The sequence below is a fragment of the Tachypleus tridentatus genome, chromosome 12 (genome assembly GCF_004210375.1).
Source record: "Tachypleus tridentatus isolate NWPU-2018 chromosome 12, ASM421037v1, whole genome shotgun sequence".
Taxonomy (NCBI): domain Eukaryota; kingdom Metazoa; phylum Arthropoda; class Merostomata; order Xiphosura; family Limulidae; genus Tachypleus; species Tachypleus tridentatus.
The window spans coordinates 13,153,738-13,166,861 of record NC_134836.1 but is presented as its reverse complement, the minus strand read 5'-3'; the positions used below and the strand labels follow the sequence as shown (position 1 = coordinate 13,166,861).

Sequence of the window (13,124 nt, the reverse complement as noted above, 5' to 3'; positions counted from 1 at the left end):
AATTATTTGGACATAAAAGTTATTAAAGAACATTTTTACTCTAAGACAATTTCTGATAATTCATTTCCTCCTCTTTATTTAAATTTCTTTCAAACCTCAATTCTACACCTATTTGTGAGTCTTGAGAATTTAATGGTTTAAAAATTTACATTTTCTAACTCAGTCTTTTAACGTCAAGTGAGTCTTATTAGGTTCAGGAAAGTTAAACAAATAGCATTTTACAAAAGGTAAGAGGAAAGCAATGAAACAGTCTCATGAACTTGTTGTGTCGATGTGAAAGTGAAAAAGAAATGTTGGATTTGATCGCTAATATTGTTGAAAATATTACTATTTTAGATATATTACATTTCAGTTTCTAAGTTTCTGGAATAAAATATTATATCTTTCAATCGTCTAGAAAACATTTCAAGACACTTATCTATTATCATATTATCTCTTAAATTGGAATTTATGAACCTCTTGCTTTCATTTCACGCCTACCACGTGTTACATATGACATGTGCTTCTATTGTAACTAACTTAACGTCTGTAAATAAAAGAAAAAAAGAATCGTGAATTAAACATTTAATAGATTTTATTTATTGGTACCAGTGACACGGTTAAAGTCCTCCTGTGAGTCAGTGGTAAGTTTACGGAATTGCAACACTAAAATCCGGGTTTTGATATCCCATAATGCAGATATGGTCCAAACTAATAACCAAAAGTATTTTATAAGTATATCTGACAGTTGTGTTTATTTATAACGCCGAGTGCCTGTCAGGGGACAATCCTCCTGTTCTAAATCAAATCTAGTTGCAGAATTTAAGAAAACACAAACGAATCAGCAATAAATGGAATATATGTTTCACCTCGTGCCGACGATTTTTAAGTATTAATTGTATAATATAGACCATTGTAGATAGCCTATTGTTTAGCTTTGCACTAAGAAAACAACTATTGGGCAAACATTTTTAAATAATTTTTGCTAAATAACTTATAATGTTGTTTGTTATTAAATCGTACATGTAAGCTTAAATAAATTCCGTTCTTTTGTCTTTCTTTCTTCTACAACGTTATGTGTTAAAAACATGTAACATTTTGTTACTAAACGATATGCGTAATTCTGATTATAACTCACATTTTCTCTTTGGTAAGCAATTAAAAACCACACACAAAAACAATACAGTTCTAGGTTTATCTACGAGATACTTTCCTATTTGTTATCACCCATAAAATTTTTTTTTTTCTCTACACCTTTTACATCATGTTAGTTGCAAGTCCAGAAGAAGCAACTCTTCCTTCCTCAATTTTCTACTTTTATTGTCTCACCCTCCTATGTTGGTTTCAGCAAATGGTTTCTTTGTTTCGTTCGCAGTCGTTGACCGTTTTAATCGTTCCACCACACCAATAAAAGACTTAACGGTACATTACTCATATCTATAAAAAATGCAACTAAAATATCTACAGCATATTCTGTACTTTATAATTTCAGAGCTCTTGGTATTTCCTTCTCTCTCTCTCTCTTTGTTTAACGCACGGCTGTATCAGAAGTATTACAGTTCTTTGTATTTTTATAATAAAGAGATTTCCGGATGCTCCTATCATGCCAGTAATCTCATAGCGCTTCCTCTTTCACTTGGACTTCATGAGTTTCATGGATTTGTGAATTCTTTATCATTAACATACCGTCTTTTCTACAGTTTCAGCTATTAAATTGTACCTATAACGTACACAGTAATTGTCTTTAACTTCAAACGTTAAAACACAACCCTTCTCATTACTTAGTAGCTAATTAATACATTAGAAAATATACAGTATATCAAGGTATAATAAAGCAGTTAAGTTTTGAAACAAATGTAAGAATGCAGTAGTATTACAAAGAGTAACCCTAAATTGTAAATTCGTAAAAGCGACTTTTGTAAAGTAGTAGCATAAATATCACTGATCTAAGGCTACTGTTGTTCCATGAAAGTTGAATATGCATGCGATTTTACACGTCATTAGGTCATGTAACGGTAATATAGAATTATTTTTCATTAACTGATACCCATTGAGACAACTTAACGGTAATTTCTCTAAACATAGTGATGAATAAATATAAAATGTACAGTCAACCCAACCTCGTCGTGGATCAGATTCATTGCATGTATTATTTCATTAAGAAAAAGTATTTTGTTTTTTTAAAAAGGTTTTGTTTTGATTTTCGTGCAAAGCTACACGAGGGCTATCTGCGCTAGCCCTCCCTAATTTAGCAGTGTAAGACTAGAGGGAAGGCAACTGGTCATCACCCCTCACCGGCAACTCTTTTATCAACGAATAGTGGGATTGACCGTAACATTATATCACGCCGTTGATTGAAAGGGCGAGCGTGTTTGGTGTGACGGGGATTCGAACCCGCGACCCTCGCATTACGAGTTGAGTGCCTTATCCACCTGGTCTTGCCAGGCCTTTAATGAAAGGAGACTGACTAGAATGCAATCTTATCGAAAATACTTAGGTTTCGATACAATAGATGTATCCAGCACGATAGAGTCCTTGAGTTCTGTAAGTAGCTGCGAGGATTTTTTCCGCTGGATGATACCGTTCCCTCTCATTTTATTGAGCGAAAGTAAAAACCGCTACCGAAGTTAACATTTTTTTAAGAGATATCATTTCTATAAGAATTGTCAAAGGGGAAATATTCAGTTGAATTCAAATCAATTTATTCAATGCAATACAATCAAATAATGCACGAAAAATACATATACATATACATATATATATATATATGTAAACCGCTTGACAACAACTGAGACACTTTCCTCTTTTTATGCGCTTTTTTTTCTTTCTTGCTCCTATCTTCGAAATATTACTCAAAATTAGTCGACGGGAGAAATCTTATTTTTTCGGGAAATTCTCCCATAAAAAGAAAATTTTTGTTTTACATAGTTTTTTTTCTCAGATTAACCATTCAACACATACAAATACTAACAAACCAATGCTGAAAACGATACGAACTTTCAGGAATTAAAAATAATAATGATAATTTTCCTGAAATGCAATCTTTGAAAGAAGCATTTTGACATACATATTTTTCTATGATTTATCATTCAGGTGGCACAGAATAAGACAGACAGATATTTGGCTATTATATATATACAGAGAGAGAGAGAGGCAGAGAGAAATAGATAAGAATGACGCCAGTAAATTTCAGCTTTCGTTATTGTGGTTTAATATCTAACTCCTAACTTGTATCAGTAAACTTTAATATGCGAATGTTAAGCGCGTTAGAATGTATAAAACGTTTCATGAGGAAAATTAATAGCGAATATAGTATATTCAGATAAACTCCATTAACTCAAGAGTTATATCAGATAAGTTTGCAAAACAAGAGATTCAACAAGATACGGTTCCAAGAAACAATGATGAATGTATGTCAGCTGAGCTTAGGTCTTAGAATAATTCGACTGAATGCAGAGTATAATGCATTAAGAACACAATCTTTATCAAAACCTTAAAAGACAAAAACACGTGTTACTTATAACTGTCGTCGTTTCTACACCGTGTTAGGTCAGATCAGGTCAGATTCAACGAAGACTTGGAATAAGGCTTGAATAGAATTAAATAAATTAGAGTTTCCAATCTAAAATAAACACTTGCATTTACCTAGCACTTTTTCGATACCGTGTGACTGGTCATTCTTATTCCTTGTTGGTGGAATCGTGATTTCTAGCTAGACAAATAGAAGGATGCTGCCCTAACTTAAGTAAGTTTGCATGTAGTAATGTTCTCCGGGAAAACAGATATCACCCAACTCTAAGAATGACGAAAGAACTGAGGCAACTTCAAACAGAATCAGCTTAACAGTTCTTTTGACCACATGTCATGTGAAAAAACACGTTGTTTGTTTGTAGTTAAGTATAAAGCTACACAATGGGTTATCTGTGCTGTGTCAACCACGTATATCAAGACACAGCTTTTAGCGTTAGTGGTTTCAGACTTACCTCTGTGTCACTAGAGATCATGTGAAGAACCTACATTATTCAGAACAGAAAAGTAGCGTTCAAATATTGAAACTACAGAAATGAAAAACTTGTGATATATTCATACACTACACAAACAAGTTATTTAGCTATTTTAACTACAGCGGTTTTCCTTGTATTTTACCAAGTTATGTAGTTTCGAGATTTCTGATTTGTAAGTAAGATACAAAAACTACCCGTTTTCATGGTACAGATTCCACTGAGTTAAAAGTTAGTTTAGATGTTTACAAATATAAAGTACTTCTGTAAATTACATCTGTTGAATAGCTATATTTTTAAAACATATACATAGACATACTTTAGATAAAAATATGAAAAAAGGAGTTGATATATAGATCACCTGATACTCATTTATGTAAACCTTAAAAATAAATGGTGCAATCTGTAAAAAGATCTGCAGGTAATTAAGCTCAAGGACAAAATAATTGCTTGTATTAGATGTTTATTTAAAACAGGTTTGGGAATAGATCTAAGAACAACAATTTTGGTCAGAAAAGAATTAAAATAGAAAAATAGGAGAATAAATTAATATTACTACTTTTCGTGTATTTTTTATTGCAAAACATTTTAATGATCATTGTCAGAAAGCAACGTTACAGAAGTTACGCAGAATTGAATAATAAACTCTGGAATATATAACTTGTAATATTACAATGACTTGTGTGGAAAAAAGACCTCAGAAGAAACTACACAGGGTCAGTCATGGTGCGACAAAAGAACCAAAAGTCTGGAATGTTTTCGTAACACACAACAAAAGCATGATAACACTAGTCTAGAAATGAAAGGAACGCAAACTTTAGTACAAAAGTGAAAAGAATGAACAAAACTTTCACCAAGCTAACCCATTCTCAAATGAAATATATATAAAATGAACACATCTCATTTTAAAGTGCAATACATATCACACGAACACAGTTTACTGTCAAGTGCATTAAATATAACATTGTCAAGTGCAATACGCATAAAATGAACACAGCTTATTGTCAGGTTTGTTGGAATAGATTTTCACTCTTTGCCTGTCTCACGATGAGTTAACCATAGTTTGATGTACACTGACGTAGCTTGTTGATTGTTCAGCCTTGGTTGTAGGTTACGAATTAGAAGTGTTTCATTTGCTCTTAGCGTCCATTCATCTTTCGCTGAATTTTTTTGAAATGTTTACTGTTTGGTTTTCCAGTGCAGTCTTTGCTTAGGTGGTTGTAAATTCCAAAATTGTTGAAAGGCCTGTTATGCCGTTGACCCAACAGAGCTTTGCCTACAGCAAAAACACAAATATTTATATACTACCAACATTTTCTGGCCAGTACTGCCATTTCACCACATTTATACCTAATTGTTACAAAACTAATTTAATAGGTATTTTAGTTTATAGAGCATATACATTTACCAGCTCTTACAATTATTTTCATGATGGAGTTATCAGTACTAAAAAAATATATATTTGATTAAAAATGTCTTCCTTCTAGCACTCATCAACAAAAGTATTTTTAAATCTATCAGTAAGGTTTACAACCCAAAATTCTTGATCTTAACGTTCCTAAATGTCTCACCTTTCACTGGTTTCCACAGCATCAAACTATAAAATCAGATCAATAGCATCTTACAATTAACTTATCTACAAGTCAGTGAAAGAGTAATCTTCAAGCTGATCAACCACATGCACACTCGGTAGACTCAGCAGATAGCCCACTGCTATAAGAAAAACAAAATATATACACACACACCAAATGCACAAGAAAGCCGCTGGTAGTGTACAAATATTTGTGTTCTTGCTGCAGGCAAGTCTATATTAGGTGAATGACATAACAGTCCTTTAGTCACTGTAGAACTTACAACCACCTAAGGAAAGACTGTAGTGAAAAAATCAAACAGTAAACACTTCAAAATAATAGACTCAGCGGAAGATGAATGGACGCTAAGAAAAAAAGAAAGCATTTCTAAATCGTAACCTACAATTTAAGTTGAACTATCAACTACCTACGTCACTACATCTCAAATTGAAATTCATTTGTCAAACAAGTGTCAATATCTACTGAAATGAAAGAAAAAACAACCTTTTATTGTCAGCTGTAATACATATCACATGAACATAGTTCATTTAGAAATGGAGAAAAGTATTAAAACCTGTAAGTGTAAAGATCTAGGAGAGTAAGATACGATCATCAGTTTCGTGTGACAAAAATCACACAGTCCAAACATGGTTTTATTGTCTTGACATTTTTACTTGTTCTGCAATAATTTCTGTACGCGAAAATGATGTCTATTTTTCACTATCATGTACAGCTTTTTCATGAAACGTCATATATACTTTGCATAAGAGAAGCATTTCCATTTAAATCGGCTCATATTTTGTTATGTTTAAAATTTTGACAACTACGAAATATAGAATTTTATAGACCAATCGCAACTTGAGAGTCTCATCAATCGTTCTACAATTCAAACATAATAAAAAATATTCATTGAAATAAACGAAATACTAACTTGGTCTAAGAAAGAGTTTTTGTTTCTTCCCGATTTGTAAAAACTCGTTACGTGATGACAGGAAAAGAAATATTATTTTCGAAATCTGCGAAGATGAATTATGAAAAATCAGTATTAAAACCAAAACAACTTTTATGAAGTTTAAATTCGCCGGCCTGTGTTTTTGAAGCACTGTTTGAAACGAATTATTTTATATGTCTGTACGAAATAATTTACTATGTTTAATCTAGATTGCTGAAGATGGAACATGTATATTCCGAAGTGGCCAAGAATTAAATGTTTGTTACGAAACACGTATGCGTCAAATGCTCGATTTTGGTGTCGTCGTCCTATTATTCCATATTGACCTTCGATTCCCGTCGAATGAATCTATTGCTAATTCTGGTTTTTGTGTTTAAGTTAAGGTTCTTTATAAATCACAGAACTGATTTTAATTAACAAAAGTAAATTAAATTATATCAGAATTAAAACACTTTAGCTAAACATACAGTTTTACTAGTCTTACTTTTGTTACGACGTAAATAACAGTTTTAAAATGTGTCATTGATTCAGGTATGAAACTACGCATCACCTAGTGATCATGATCAGGTGAAACCCTCTGGAATTGAGAATATTATAAAAACGACTGGTATTAGTATTACAACTTTAATTAAAACAAGGTTTAATCACCTAGTCATCGCTTATCTCCCATTCTCGTGGCTTTGAAGCATCAAGTATTCTGACACTGGAGGACGCCGGGTCAACACAACGAAAGAAAATGACAAGCCGAAAGGATTGAAATTGTATTATATATAAGAGGCGACGATTCGAATCCTTTCTCTCCCAAATTTCATTATTTTTCTCGTGTTGTTTCTTAACGTTAAGATCATCAGGTCATTCAAATCAAGAGCGGTGTAAAGAGAAATAAAATTTCTGAATATCCCTTGTTATATTTGACCCTAAGCTTCGGCTTCGAGTCAAATAAATTTAAACCGAAATCCCTCTCACGATTTTTGTTTATGCTTTCCTTTCTTAAGTGCAACTATTGATTCGACAAAACTCAGACTCGTACCAAACAGGTTATTGTACAGTAAGTGACTCGGATCACAGAACATTTAGTACCGTCAAGTGTGTCTCAAGGTCAGTCAAAATCAGACAAGGTGTTTTTATATGCATTTACACATAAAAGATGGTAGCTTTTGACCATTGTATTAAAACTACTGCAACGTATTATCGCAAACTTTTGTTGTCTTTTTAAAACACAATTTTTATTATTACAAGGTTTTTACTATCATGTCAAAGTATAATATTGTAAGTTTTTTACTATGTTGTTAAAAGTACATAAGCTTATTATAATTATTACAACTTGTTTATTTTCTTCTTCAAATTGTCACATCACATTAGGAAGATAGGTTTGAAAGATTGGTACCGCCAATGATCATACATCTTAACTAGAATTTTACCTTTAAGAAACAATCATCAAAAACTGTATCTCAATGATTTGTAACCTAGAAACTGCAAGTACTTTAGCTTTGGAGTTTTGTAGACATCACAGTTACCCATGTCGCGCACATTTAATTCTCCAGCTAAGATCAACTAAAACTCCTAAGAATCTACAAACTATACTGCTTAGGATATTCCTGAATCGCTGTAATTTTTGTCCCGTGAGAAGTTTGGAGGACGTTAGGTTTAACTGCAGATTTTTATCGGGAGTATAAACTGCAGGGTCAGCGGGTGTGCCTAGTTATTCTCAGGTTTCCACTACCTGGAAAAATGCTTAACTACTACATTTCTCATAATCTACACGAACCGAAGAGGCAAGTTATCCATATCGGACTTATTAATAAAGATAAAGACACTAATCTCACACATAGCCAGTGGACCGCAGTGAAAATAATAAGAAATAATTATTTACAACTATAAATATAATTTGAAGATTCCACTGCAATATTTACTGTAGAGTACATGAAAGAGTTGGAATACTTCGTACCTTCTTAACTGCCAGCAACCTCAAGCAGTTGTTTTTCTAATAACACATCCTAATTTAAACATTAATAATATCAATGCTTGGTGCCCACTCCCAGATATGTACAGAGAATTTCAGACAATCAACATTCTTCCGGCCCTCATCTCAGAGAAGAATATCCGATAAACAAGTGGATAGAAAGAAAAGTAGATAAATATATCGATAGACAGTTAAATAAATGTTCATCGTTTAAAATTGTTCATTTATTTTCACAATGTTTCCAATAAGAAGATTATGGTATAATTTTAATCTGTGGTGCTGCGCCCATTCTTTACTATTACGCTTGATTACGAAACTCGAAATATTTGTTTAATTACGTTTACAACAAAAAACTTGTGAAACTGAATGAAATGAGAAACCTCATTGTACAGCCAATGACATTCATCGTATACAACCTTGGCGCAGTAAGTAAATGTGTGGTAATATCAGCCCCTCCTGTACAACCTTGTATGAAAAATAGGGCAGATCCAAAACATTCGCTTACAAACGTGTAGCAACAGAGGAACTCGTAAAGCTATTTTCTGACGACGAAAAATTTGCTTGCGAATCAAGCAAACGCAAAATAAAATGTTTTCAGACTGTTTTTATTTTTCAATAACTTAGGTTTCCAAGATGGCATTTCCAACAGGTGGTAGGACCACAAGCTAGGTTCTAGTCAATTATGTATTCCATCCCCTCTTCTACAGAACGTGTTTAAATATTCTGCTGGAGTGGAATGAACTTCAACAGATACAAGGGTCAGCTACTACTGCAGACACGTAAGCTTCTGAAAATAGGTGGAACAAAATGCCAGTCATGTATTGAGCACGTGTTTCAAAACTAGTTTTTACCCTCTTCTCCCAACTTTGCAGCAAAGAGGAATGAGAAGGAAAGCCTCATATATTTCTATTTCAAAGTTAGATTTAACACATTCCTTTCAATATTATCGACTTGTTAATAAACACTGGCCAGTTTCTGTAAGTGTGTGTTAAGTCTTGTTTTGGTAAATTCATTCAACAATTGGTCACTCTTGTGACTTCAGTAAAGTTCATTAACTCAACACTATATGTACATAACTACCTACCTCTAAATAACAACATAATAGCTCATATTAGATAACAAAATATAAGTGTCTGAAACTATACATTCGAGAAATACCAACTTCTCTCATAAGACCAACTTCAGTTCTCATACGAGTCCAACTCTACTTTCACCATAAACCCCGCTCCATCTCTAATTATATACACGGCTTCAGTTCTCACTGTTAGCCATGTTAGGTCGATAATGATATTTGTCAGAGTGCTGTGTACACATTAAGTTTCAGTAGCTTCAAGGAATAATCTTAGGGGAAAATGAAATAAGAGTTATCGTCAGCTCGAAGTCTGGAAAGTTTTTTAAGGTCTTATATATAAAAATAACCTACATATCCACTGCGTGGCAATTATTACTGTGACCAGTTCGACTGACGAAAGCTACATGCTATAGAACAGCTCCATTTAAATGGCATCACTTACTATTTACCAGCTGGACTGACGAAAGTTAATGTAGAATAGAATATAAAGCTCTACTTGAATGGCATAACTTTTTGCTTACCAGGTGGGCTGACGAAAACTAATGTAAAATAACACATAAAGCTCGACTTGAAAGGTATATCTTCCTATATACCAGCTGGACTGACGAAAGCTAATGTAGAATAGAACATAAAGTCCCACTTGAATGGTATATCTTATTACTTAACAGCTGTATTGACTAGAGCTAATGTAGAATAGAACATAAAGTTCAACTTAAATGGCATATCTTACTATTTATCAACTGGACAGACGAAAGTTAATGTAGAATAGAATATAAGGCTCTACTTGAATGGAATAACTTACTACCTACCAACTGGACTGACGAAAGCAATTGTAGAATAGAACATAAAGGTCCACTTGAACGGCATATCTTGCTATTTACCAGGTGGACTGACGAAAGCTGATCTAGAGTAGAACCAATTCAAACATCTTCTATGTATTGTTCATGATACTTAATGTGTAATCTTTCAGTTTTACTGAAACCATCCTCAGGCAACGACCAAATCATAGTTTTAGAAGTAAAGATAACGTTGTTTGGTTTACGTTCAACTCAGGAAGTACCTCATGTATCCACAACCTTTCTTTAGCGTGTTATTTAAGTGTTGTTTTAATATTCTAAATGCTGTATTGTTTTTTTGGAATTAAATTTTTTTCTGGTGCCATTATTACTGATTTATTAACATTTATGATAAATTATTTATTAATATTGATGTGAAATCCTGGCCAGGCATTTGTTTACTAACTGTGTTGAATTAATTTCTAAGTATTGTTATTGTGAATAAATTATGTTTTTGTTGCTGAATCCTATTTGTAGTGGCGTGTTTACTTTAGACCGTAACGTTGGTTCTAATTCTAATATCACAGTCTTGCAAAAAGTGACGTAGAATGGTCAACTGATTATATAATGCACGTTATGCATTCTCTTTGAGGCCTGGCGTGGCCAAGCGCGTAAGGCGTGCGACTCGTAATCTGAGGGTCGCGGGTTCGCGCCGGCGTCGCGCTAAACATGCTCGCCCTCCCAGCCGTGGGGGTGTATAATGTGACGGTGAATCCCACTATTCGTTGGTAAAAGAGTAGCCCAAGAGTTGGCGGTGGGTGGTGATGACTAGCTGCCTTCCCTCTAGTCTTACACTGCTAAATTAGGGACGGCTAGCACAGATAGCCCTCGAGTAGCTTTGTGCGAAATTCAAAAACAAACAAACATGCTCTTTAATTCTGAGAGACGTCTCCACTTATAAATTAAAGGGAGTTTGGGTGGATTCCTTCGAATTTCATTTAACTAATGAATTTAAGGCAATAAATAGTTATGAGTTTTTCAAAGATTTGTTTAAACAAGTGTTTAATGAATTTATTTATAACGCTAGCATAGACGTTGAGTCTTTATATACAAATTTACTTCTAAAGGAAATAATACGATTAAGTAGTTACTGAATATAGAAGACTGTTTGATGTAAGCATTATTATTGGTTTATTTGTTTTGTGAGGGCTAGCCGTTCCTAAATTTGCAACTAGTTATCATCACCCACCGCCAACTCTTGGGCTACGCTTTTACCAACGAATAATGGAATTGACCGTCACATTATAACACCCCCACGGCTGAAAGGGCGAGCATGTTTGGTGCGATGGGAATTCGGACCTGCGACCCTCGGATTACGAGTCGAGTGCCTTATTCGCCTGGCCTTCCCAAGAACATGGAGAAAATGTTTCTCTAAGAAGCTAATTAAACAAACAGGGTCACAATTTACAATTAAACGAATAAACTATTTGACATGACTCTTAAAAAGTACGTGAACTCCATACCGGCAATAATTTCTCCACGTAATTTGGATCTCAAGCATAACATATTTGTTGTGTTAAGTATCATTTCTCTGTTACCACGAAAAAATATATTTGTATACGCCGATGATTTGTAAATAAATCATGTCTTGAAATAATTTAGAATTTTGAAATTTAAGAAACTGTTATAACAATGTCATGTTGGGAATATTCTCTCCTTTTTAACGTGTTACTTTATTATTTTTCAAAATTTTGTAGTCGATAATAATTAATAAAAACGCCCTTCCCATTTATAAAAACAAGCCTACGTCGTTTGGATCAATAGGTTTTTAACAGCTTTGAAAAGAAAACTATTATCCATTCCATTCTTATTCGAAATAATATATGATTATTAATAGACAGTCTCCACTGGGCGAGATAAGTTTATGGATTTCCAACGCTAAAATCCAAGCTTTAATTTCCCGTGATGGGCACAGCGTGGAATGAAAATTATGTAGCTGTAAGCTATACCTAAGAAACGAAACTGTTTGTAAGCATAGAATATTTGTAGGAGACATCCATCAACCTAAAGATCTATAAATCTAACACATGATTCCAAGGCGGCTTTGGACGGTTTTTTTTTTCTAAGCTTTAAAATTAGATTTCCTTAACATGAAATCTACAAATTTAACGTATGGTTCCAAGACACTGTTGACTAGTATTTTTTGTAAACTTCAAAATTTCTTTCAGACTCAATTCACAAAGTTAGCACATGCTTTCAAGACAGTTTTGGACTGGAATTCGTTGTTAACTTCAATAAGAGATGTCTTTCAACCTGCATTCACAAACTAATATATGGCACCAAGATTGATATCTGACTGGAATTTGTTGTAAGCCATAGTAAGAAACGTTCTTCAACCCGCATTCACAAAGATGACACATAGTTCCAAGACCGTGTTGAACCGATTTTGTAGTAACCTTCTTATTGGAAAGTCACTTTACGTGAATTCATAAAGCTAATGTATGGTTTCAAGACAATGTTTGACTGAAATTTGTTATAAGCTTCAGATGATGCTAGAAAAGCTATATCTCTAGCCAAGCTTTCAAATCAGTCAGAAATTAATCAAACATATCTTTACTCACAATCGTTTGTACGAACAAAGTCGTTAATAAATTAGTGAGCTCTAAGTAAAAGTACGGAAAAAATTAAAAAACTGGAATACATTCACGATATGATTTTTTTCATCATTTTCAGAGAAATTATATTTTTATTTTCTGGTATAGGTCATAGATCTAAATGTAAATTGCAGAAAGTTTTAAAAATGGACCAAT

The 13,124-nt window shown here is 33.5% G+C and overlaps 1 long non-coding RNA gene across 1 annotated transcript; it reads right to left on the bottom strand.

The window, feature by feature from the left end:
- Nucleotides 1-4,418: 4,418 nt before the first annotated feature.
- On the bottom strand, nt 4,419-10,486 carry LOC143234590 (uncharacterized). Its single transcript, XR_013018726.1, has 2 exons — nt 10,348-10,486; nt 4,419-5,256 (listed from the first exon to the last, which is right to left on the bottom strand). It is a non-coding gene; the product is annotated as an uncharacterized LOC143234590 (long non-coding RNA).
- Nucleotides 10,487-13,124: the final 2,638 nt, after the last annotated feature.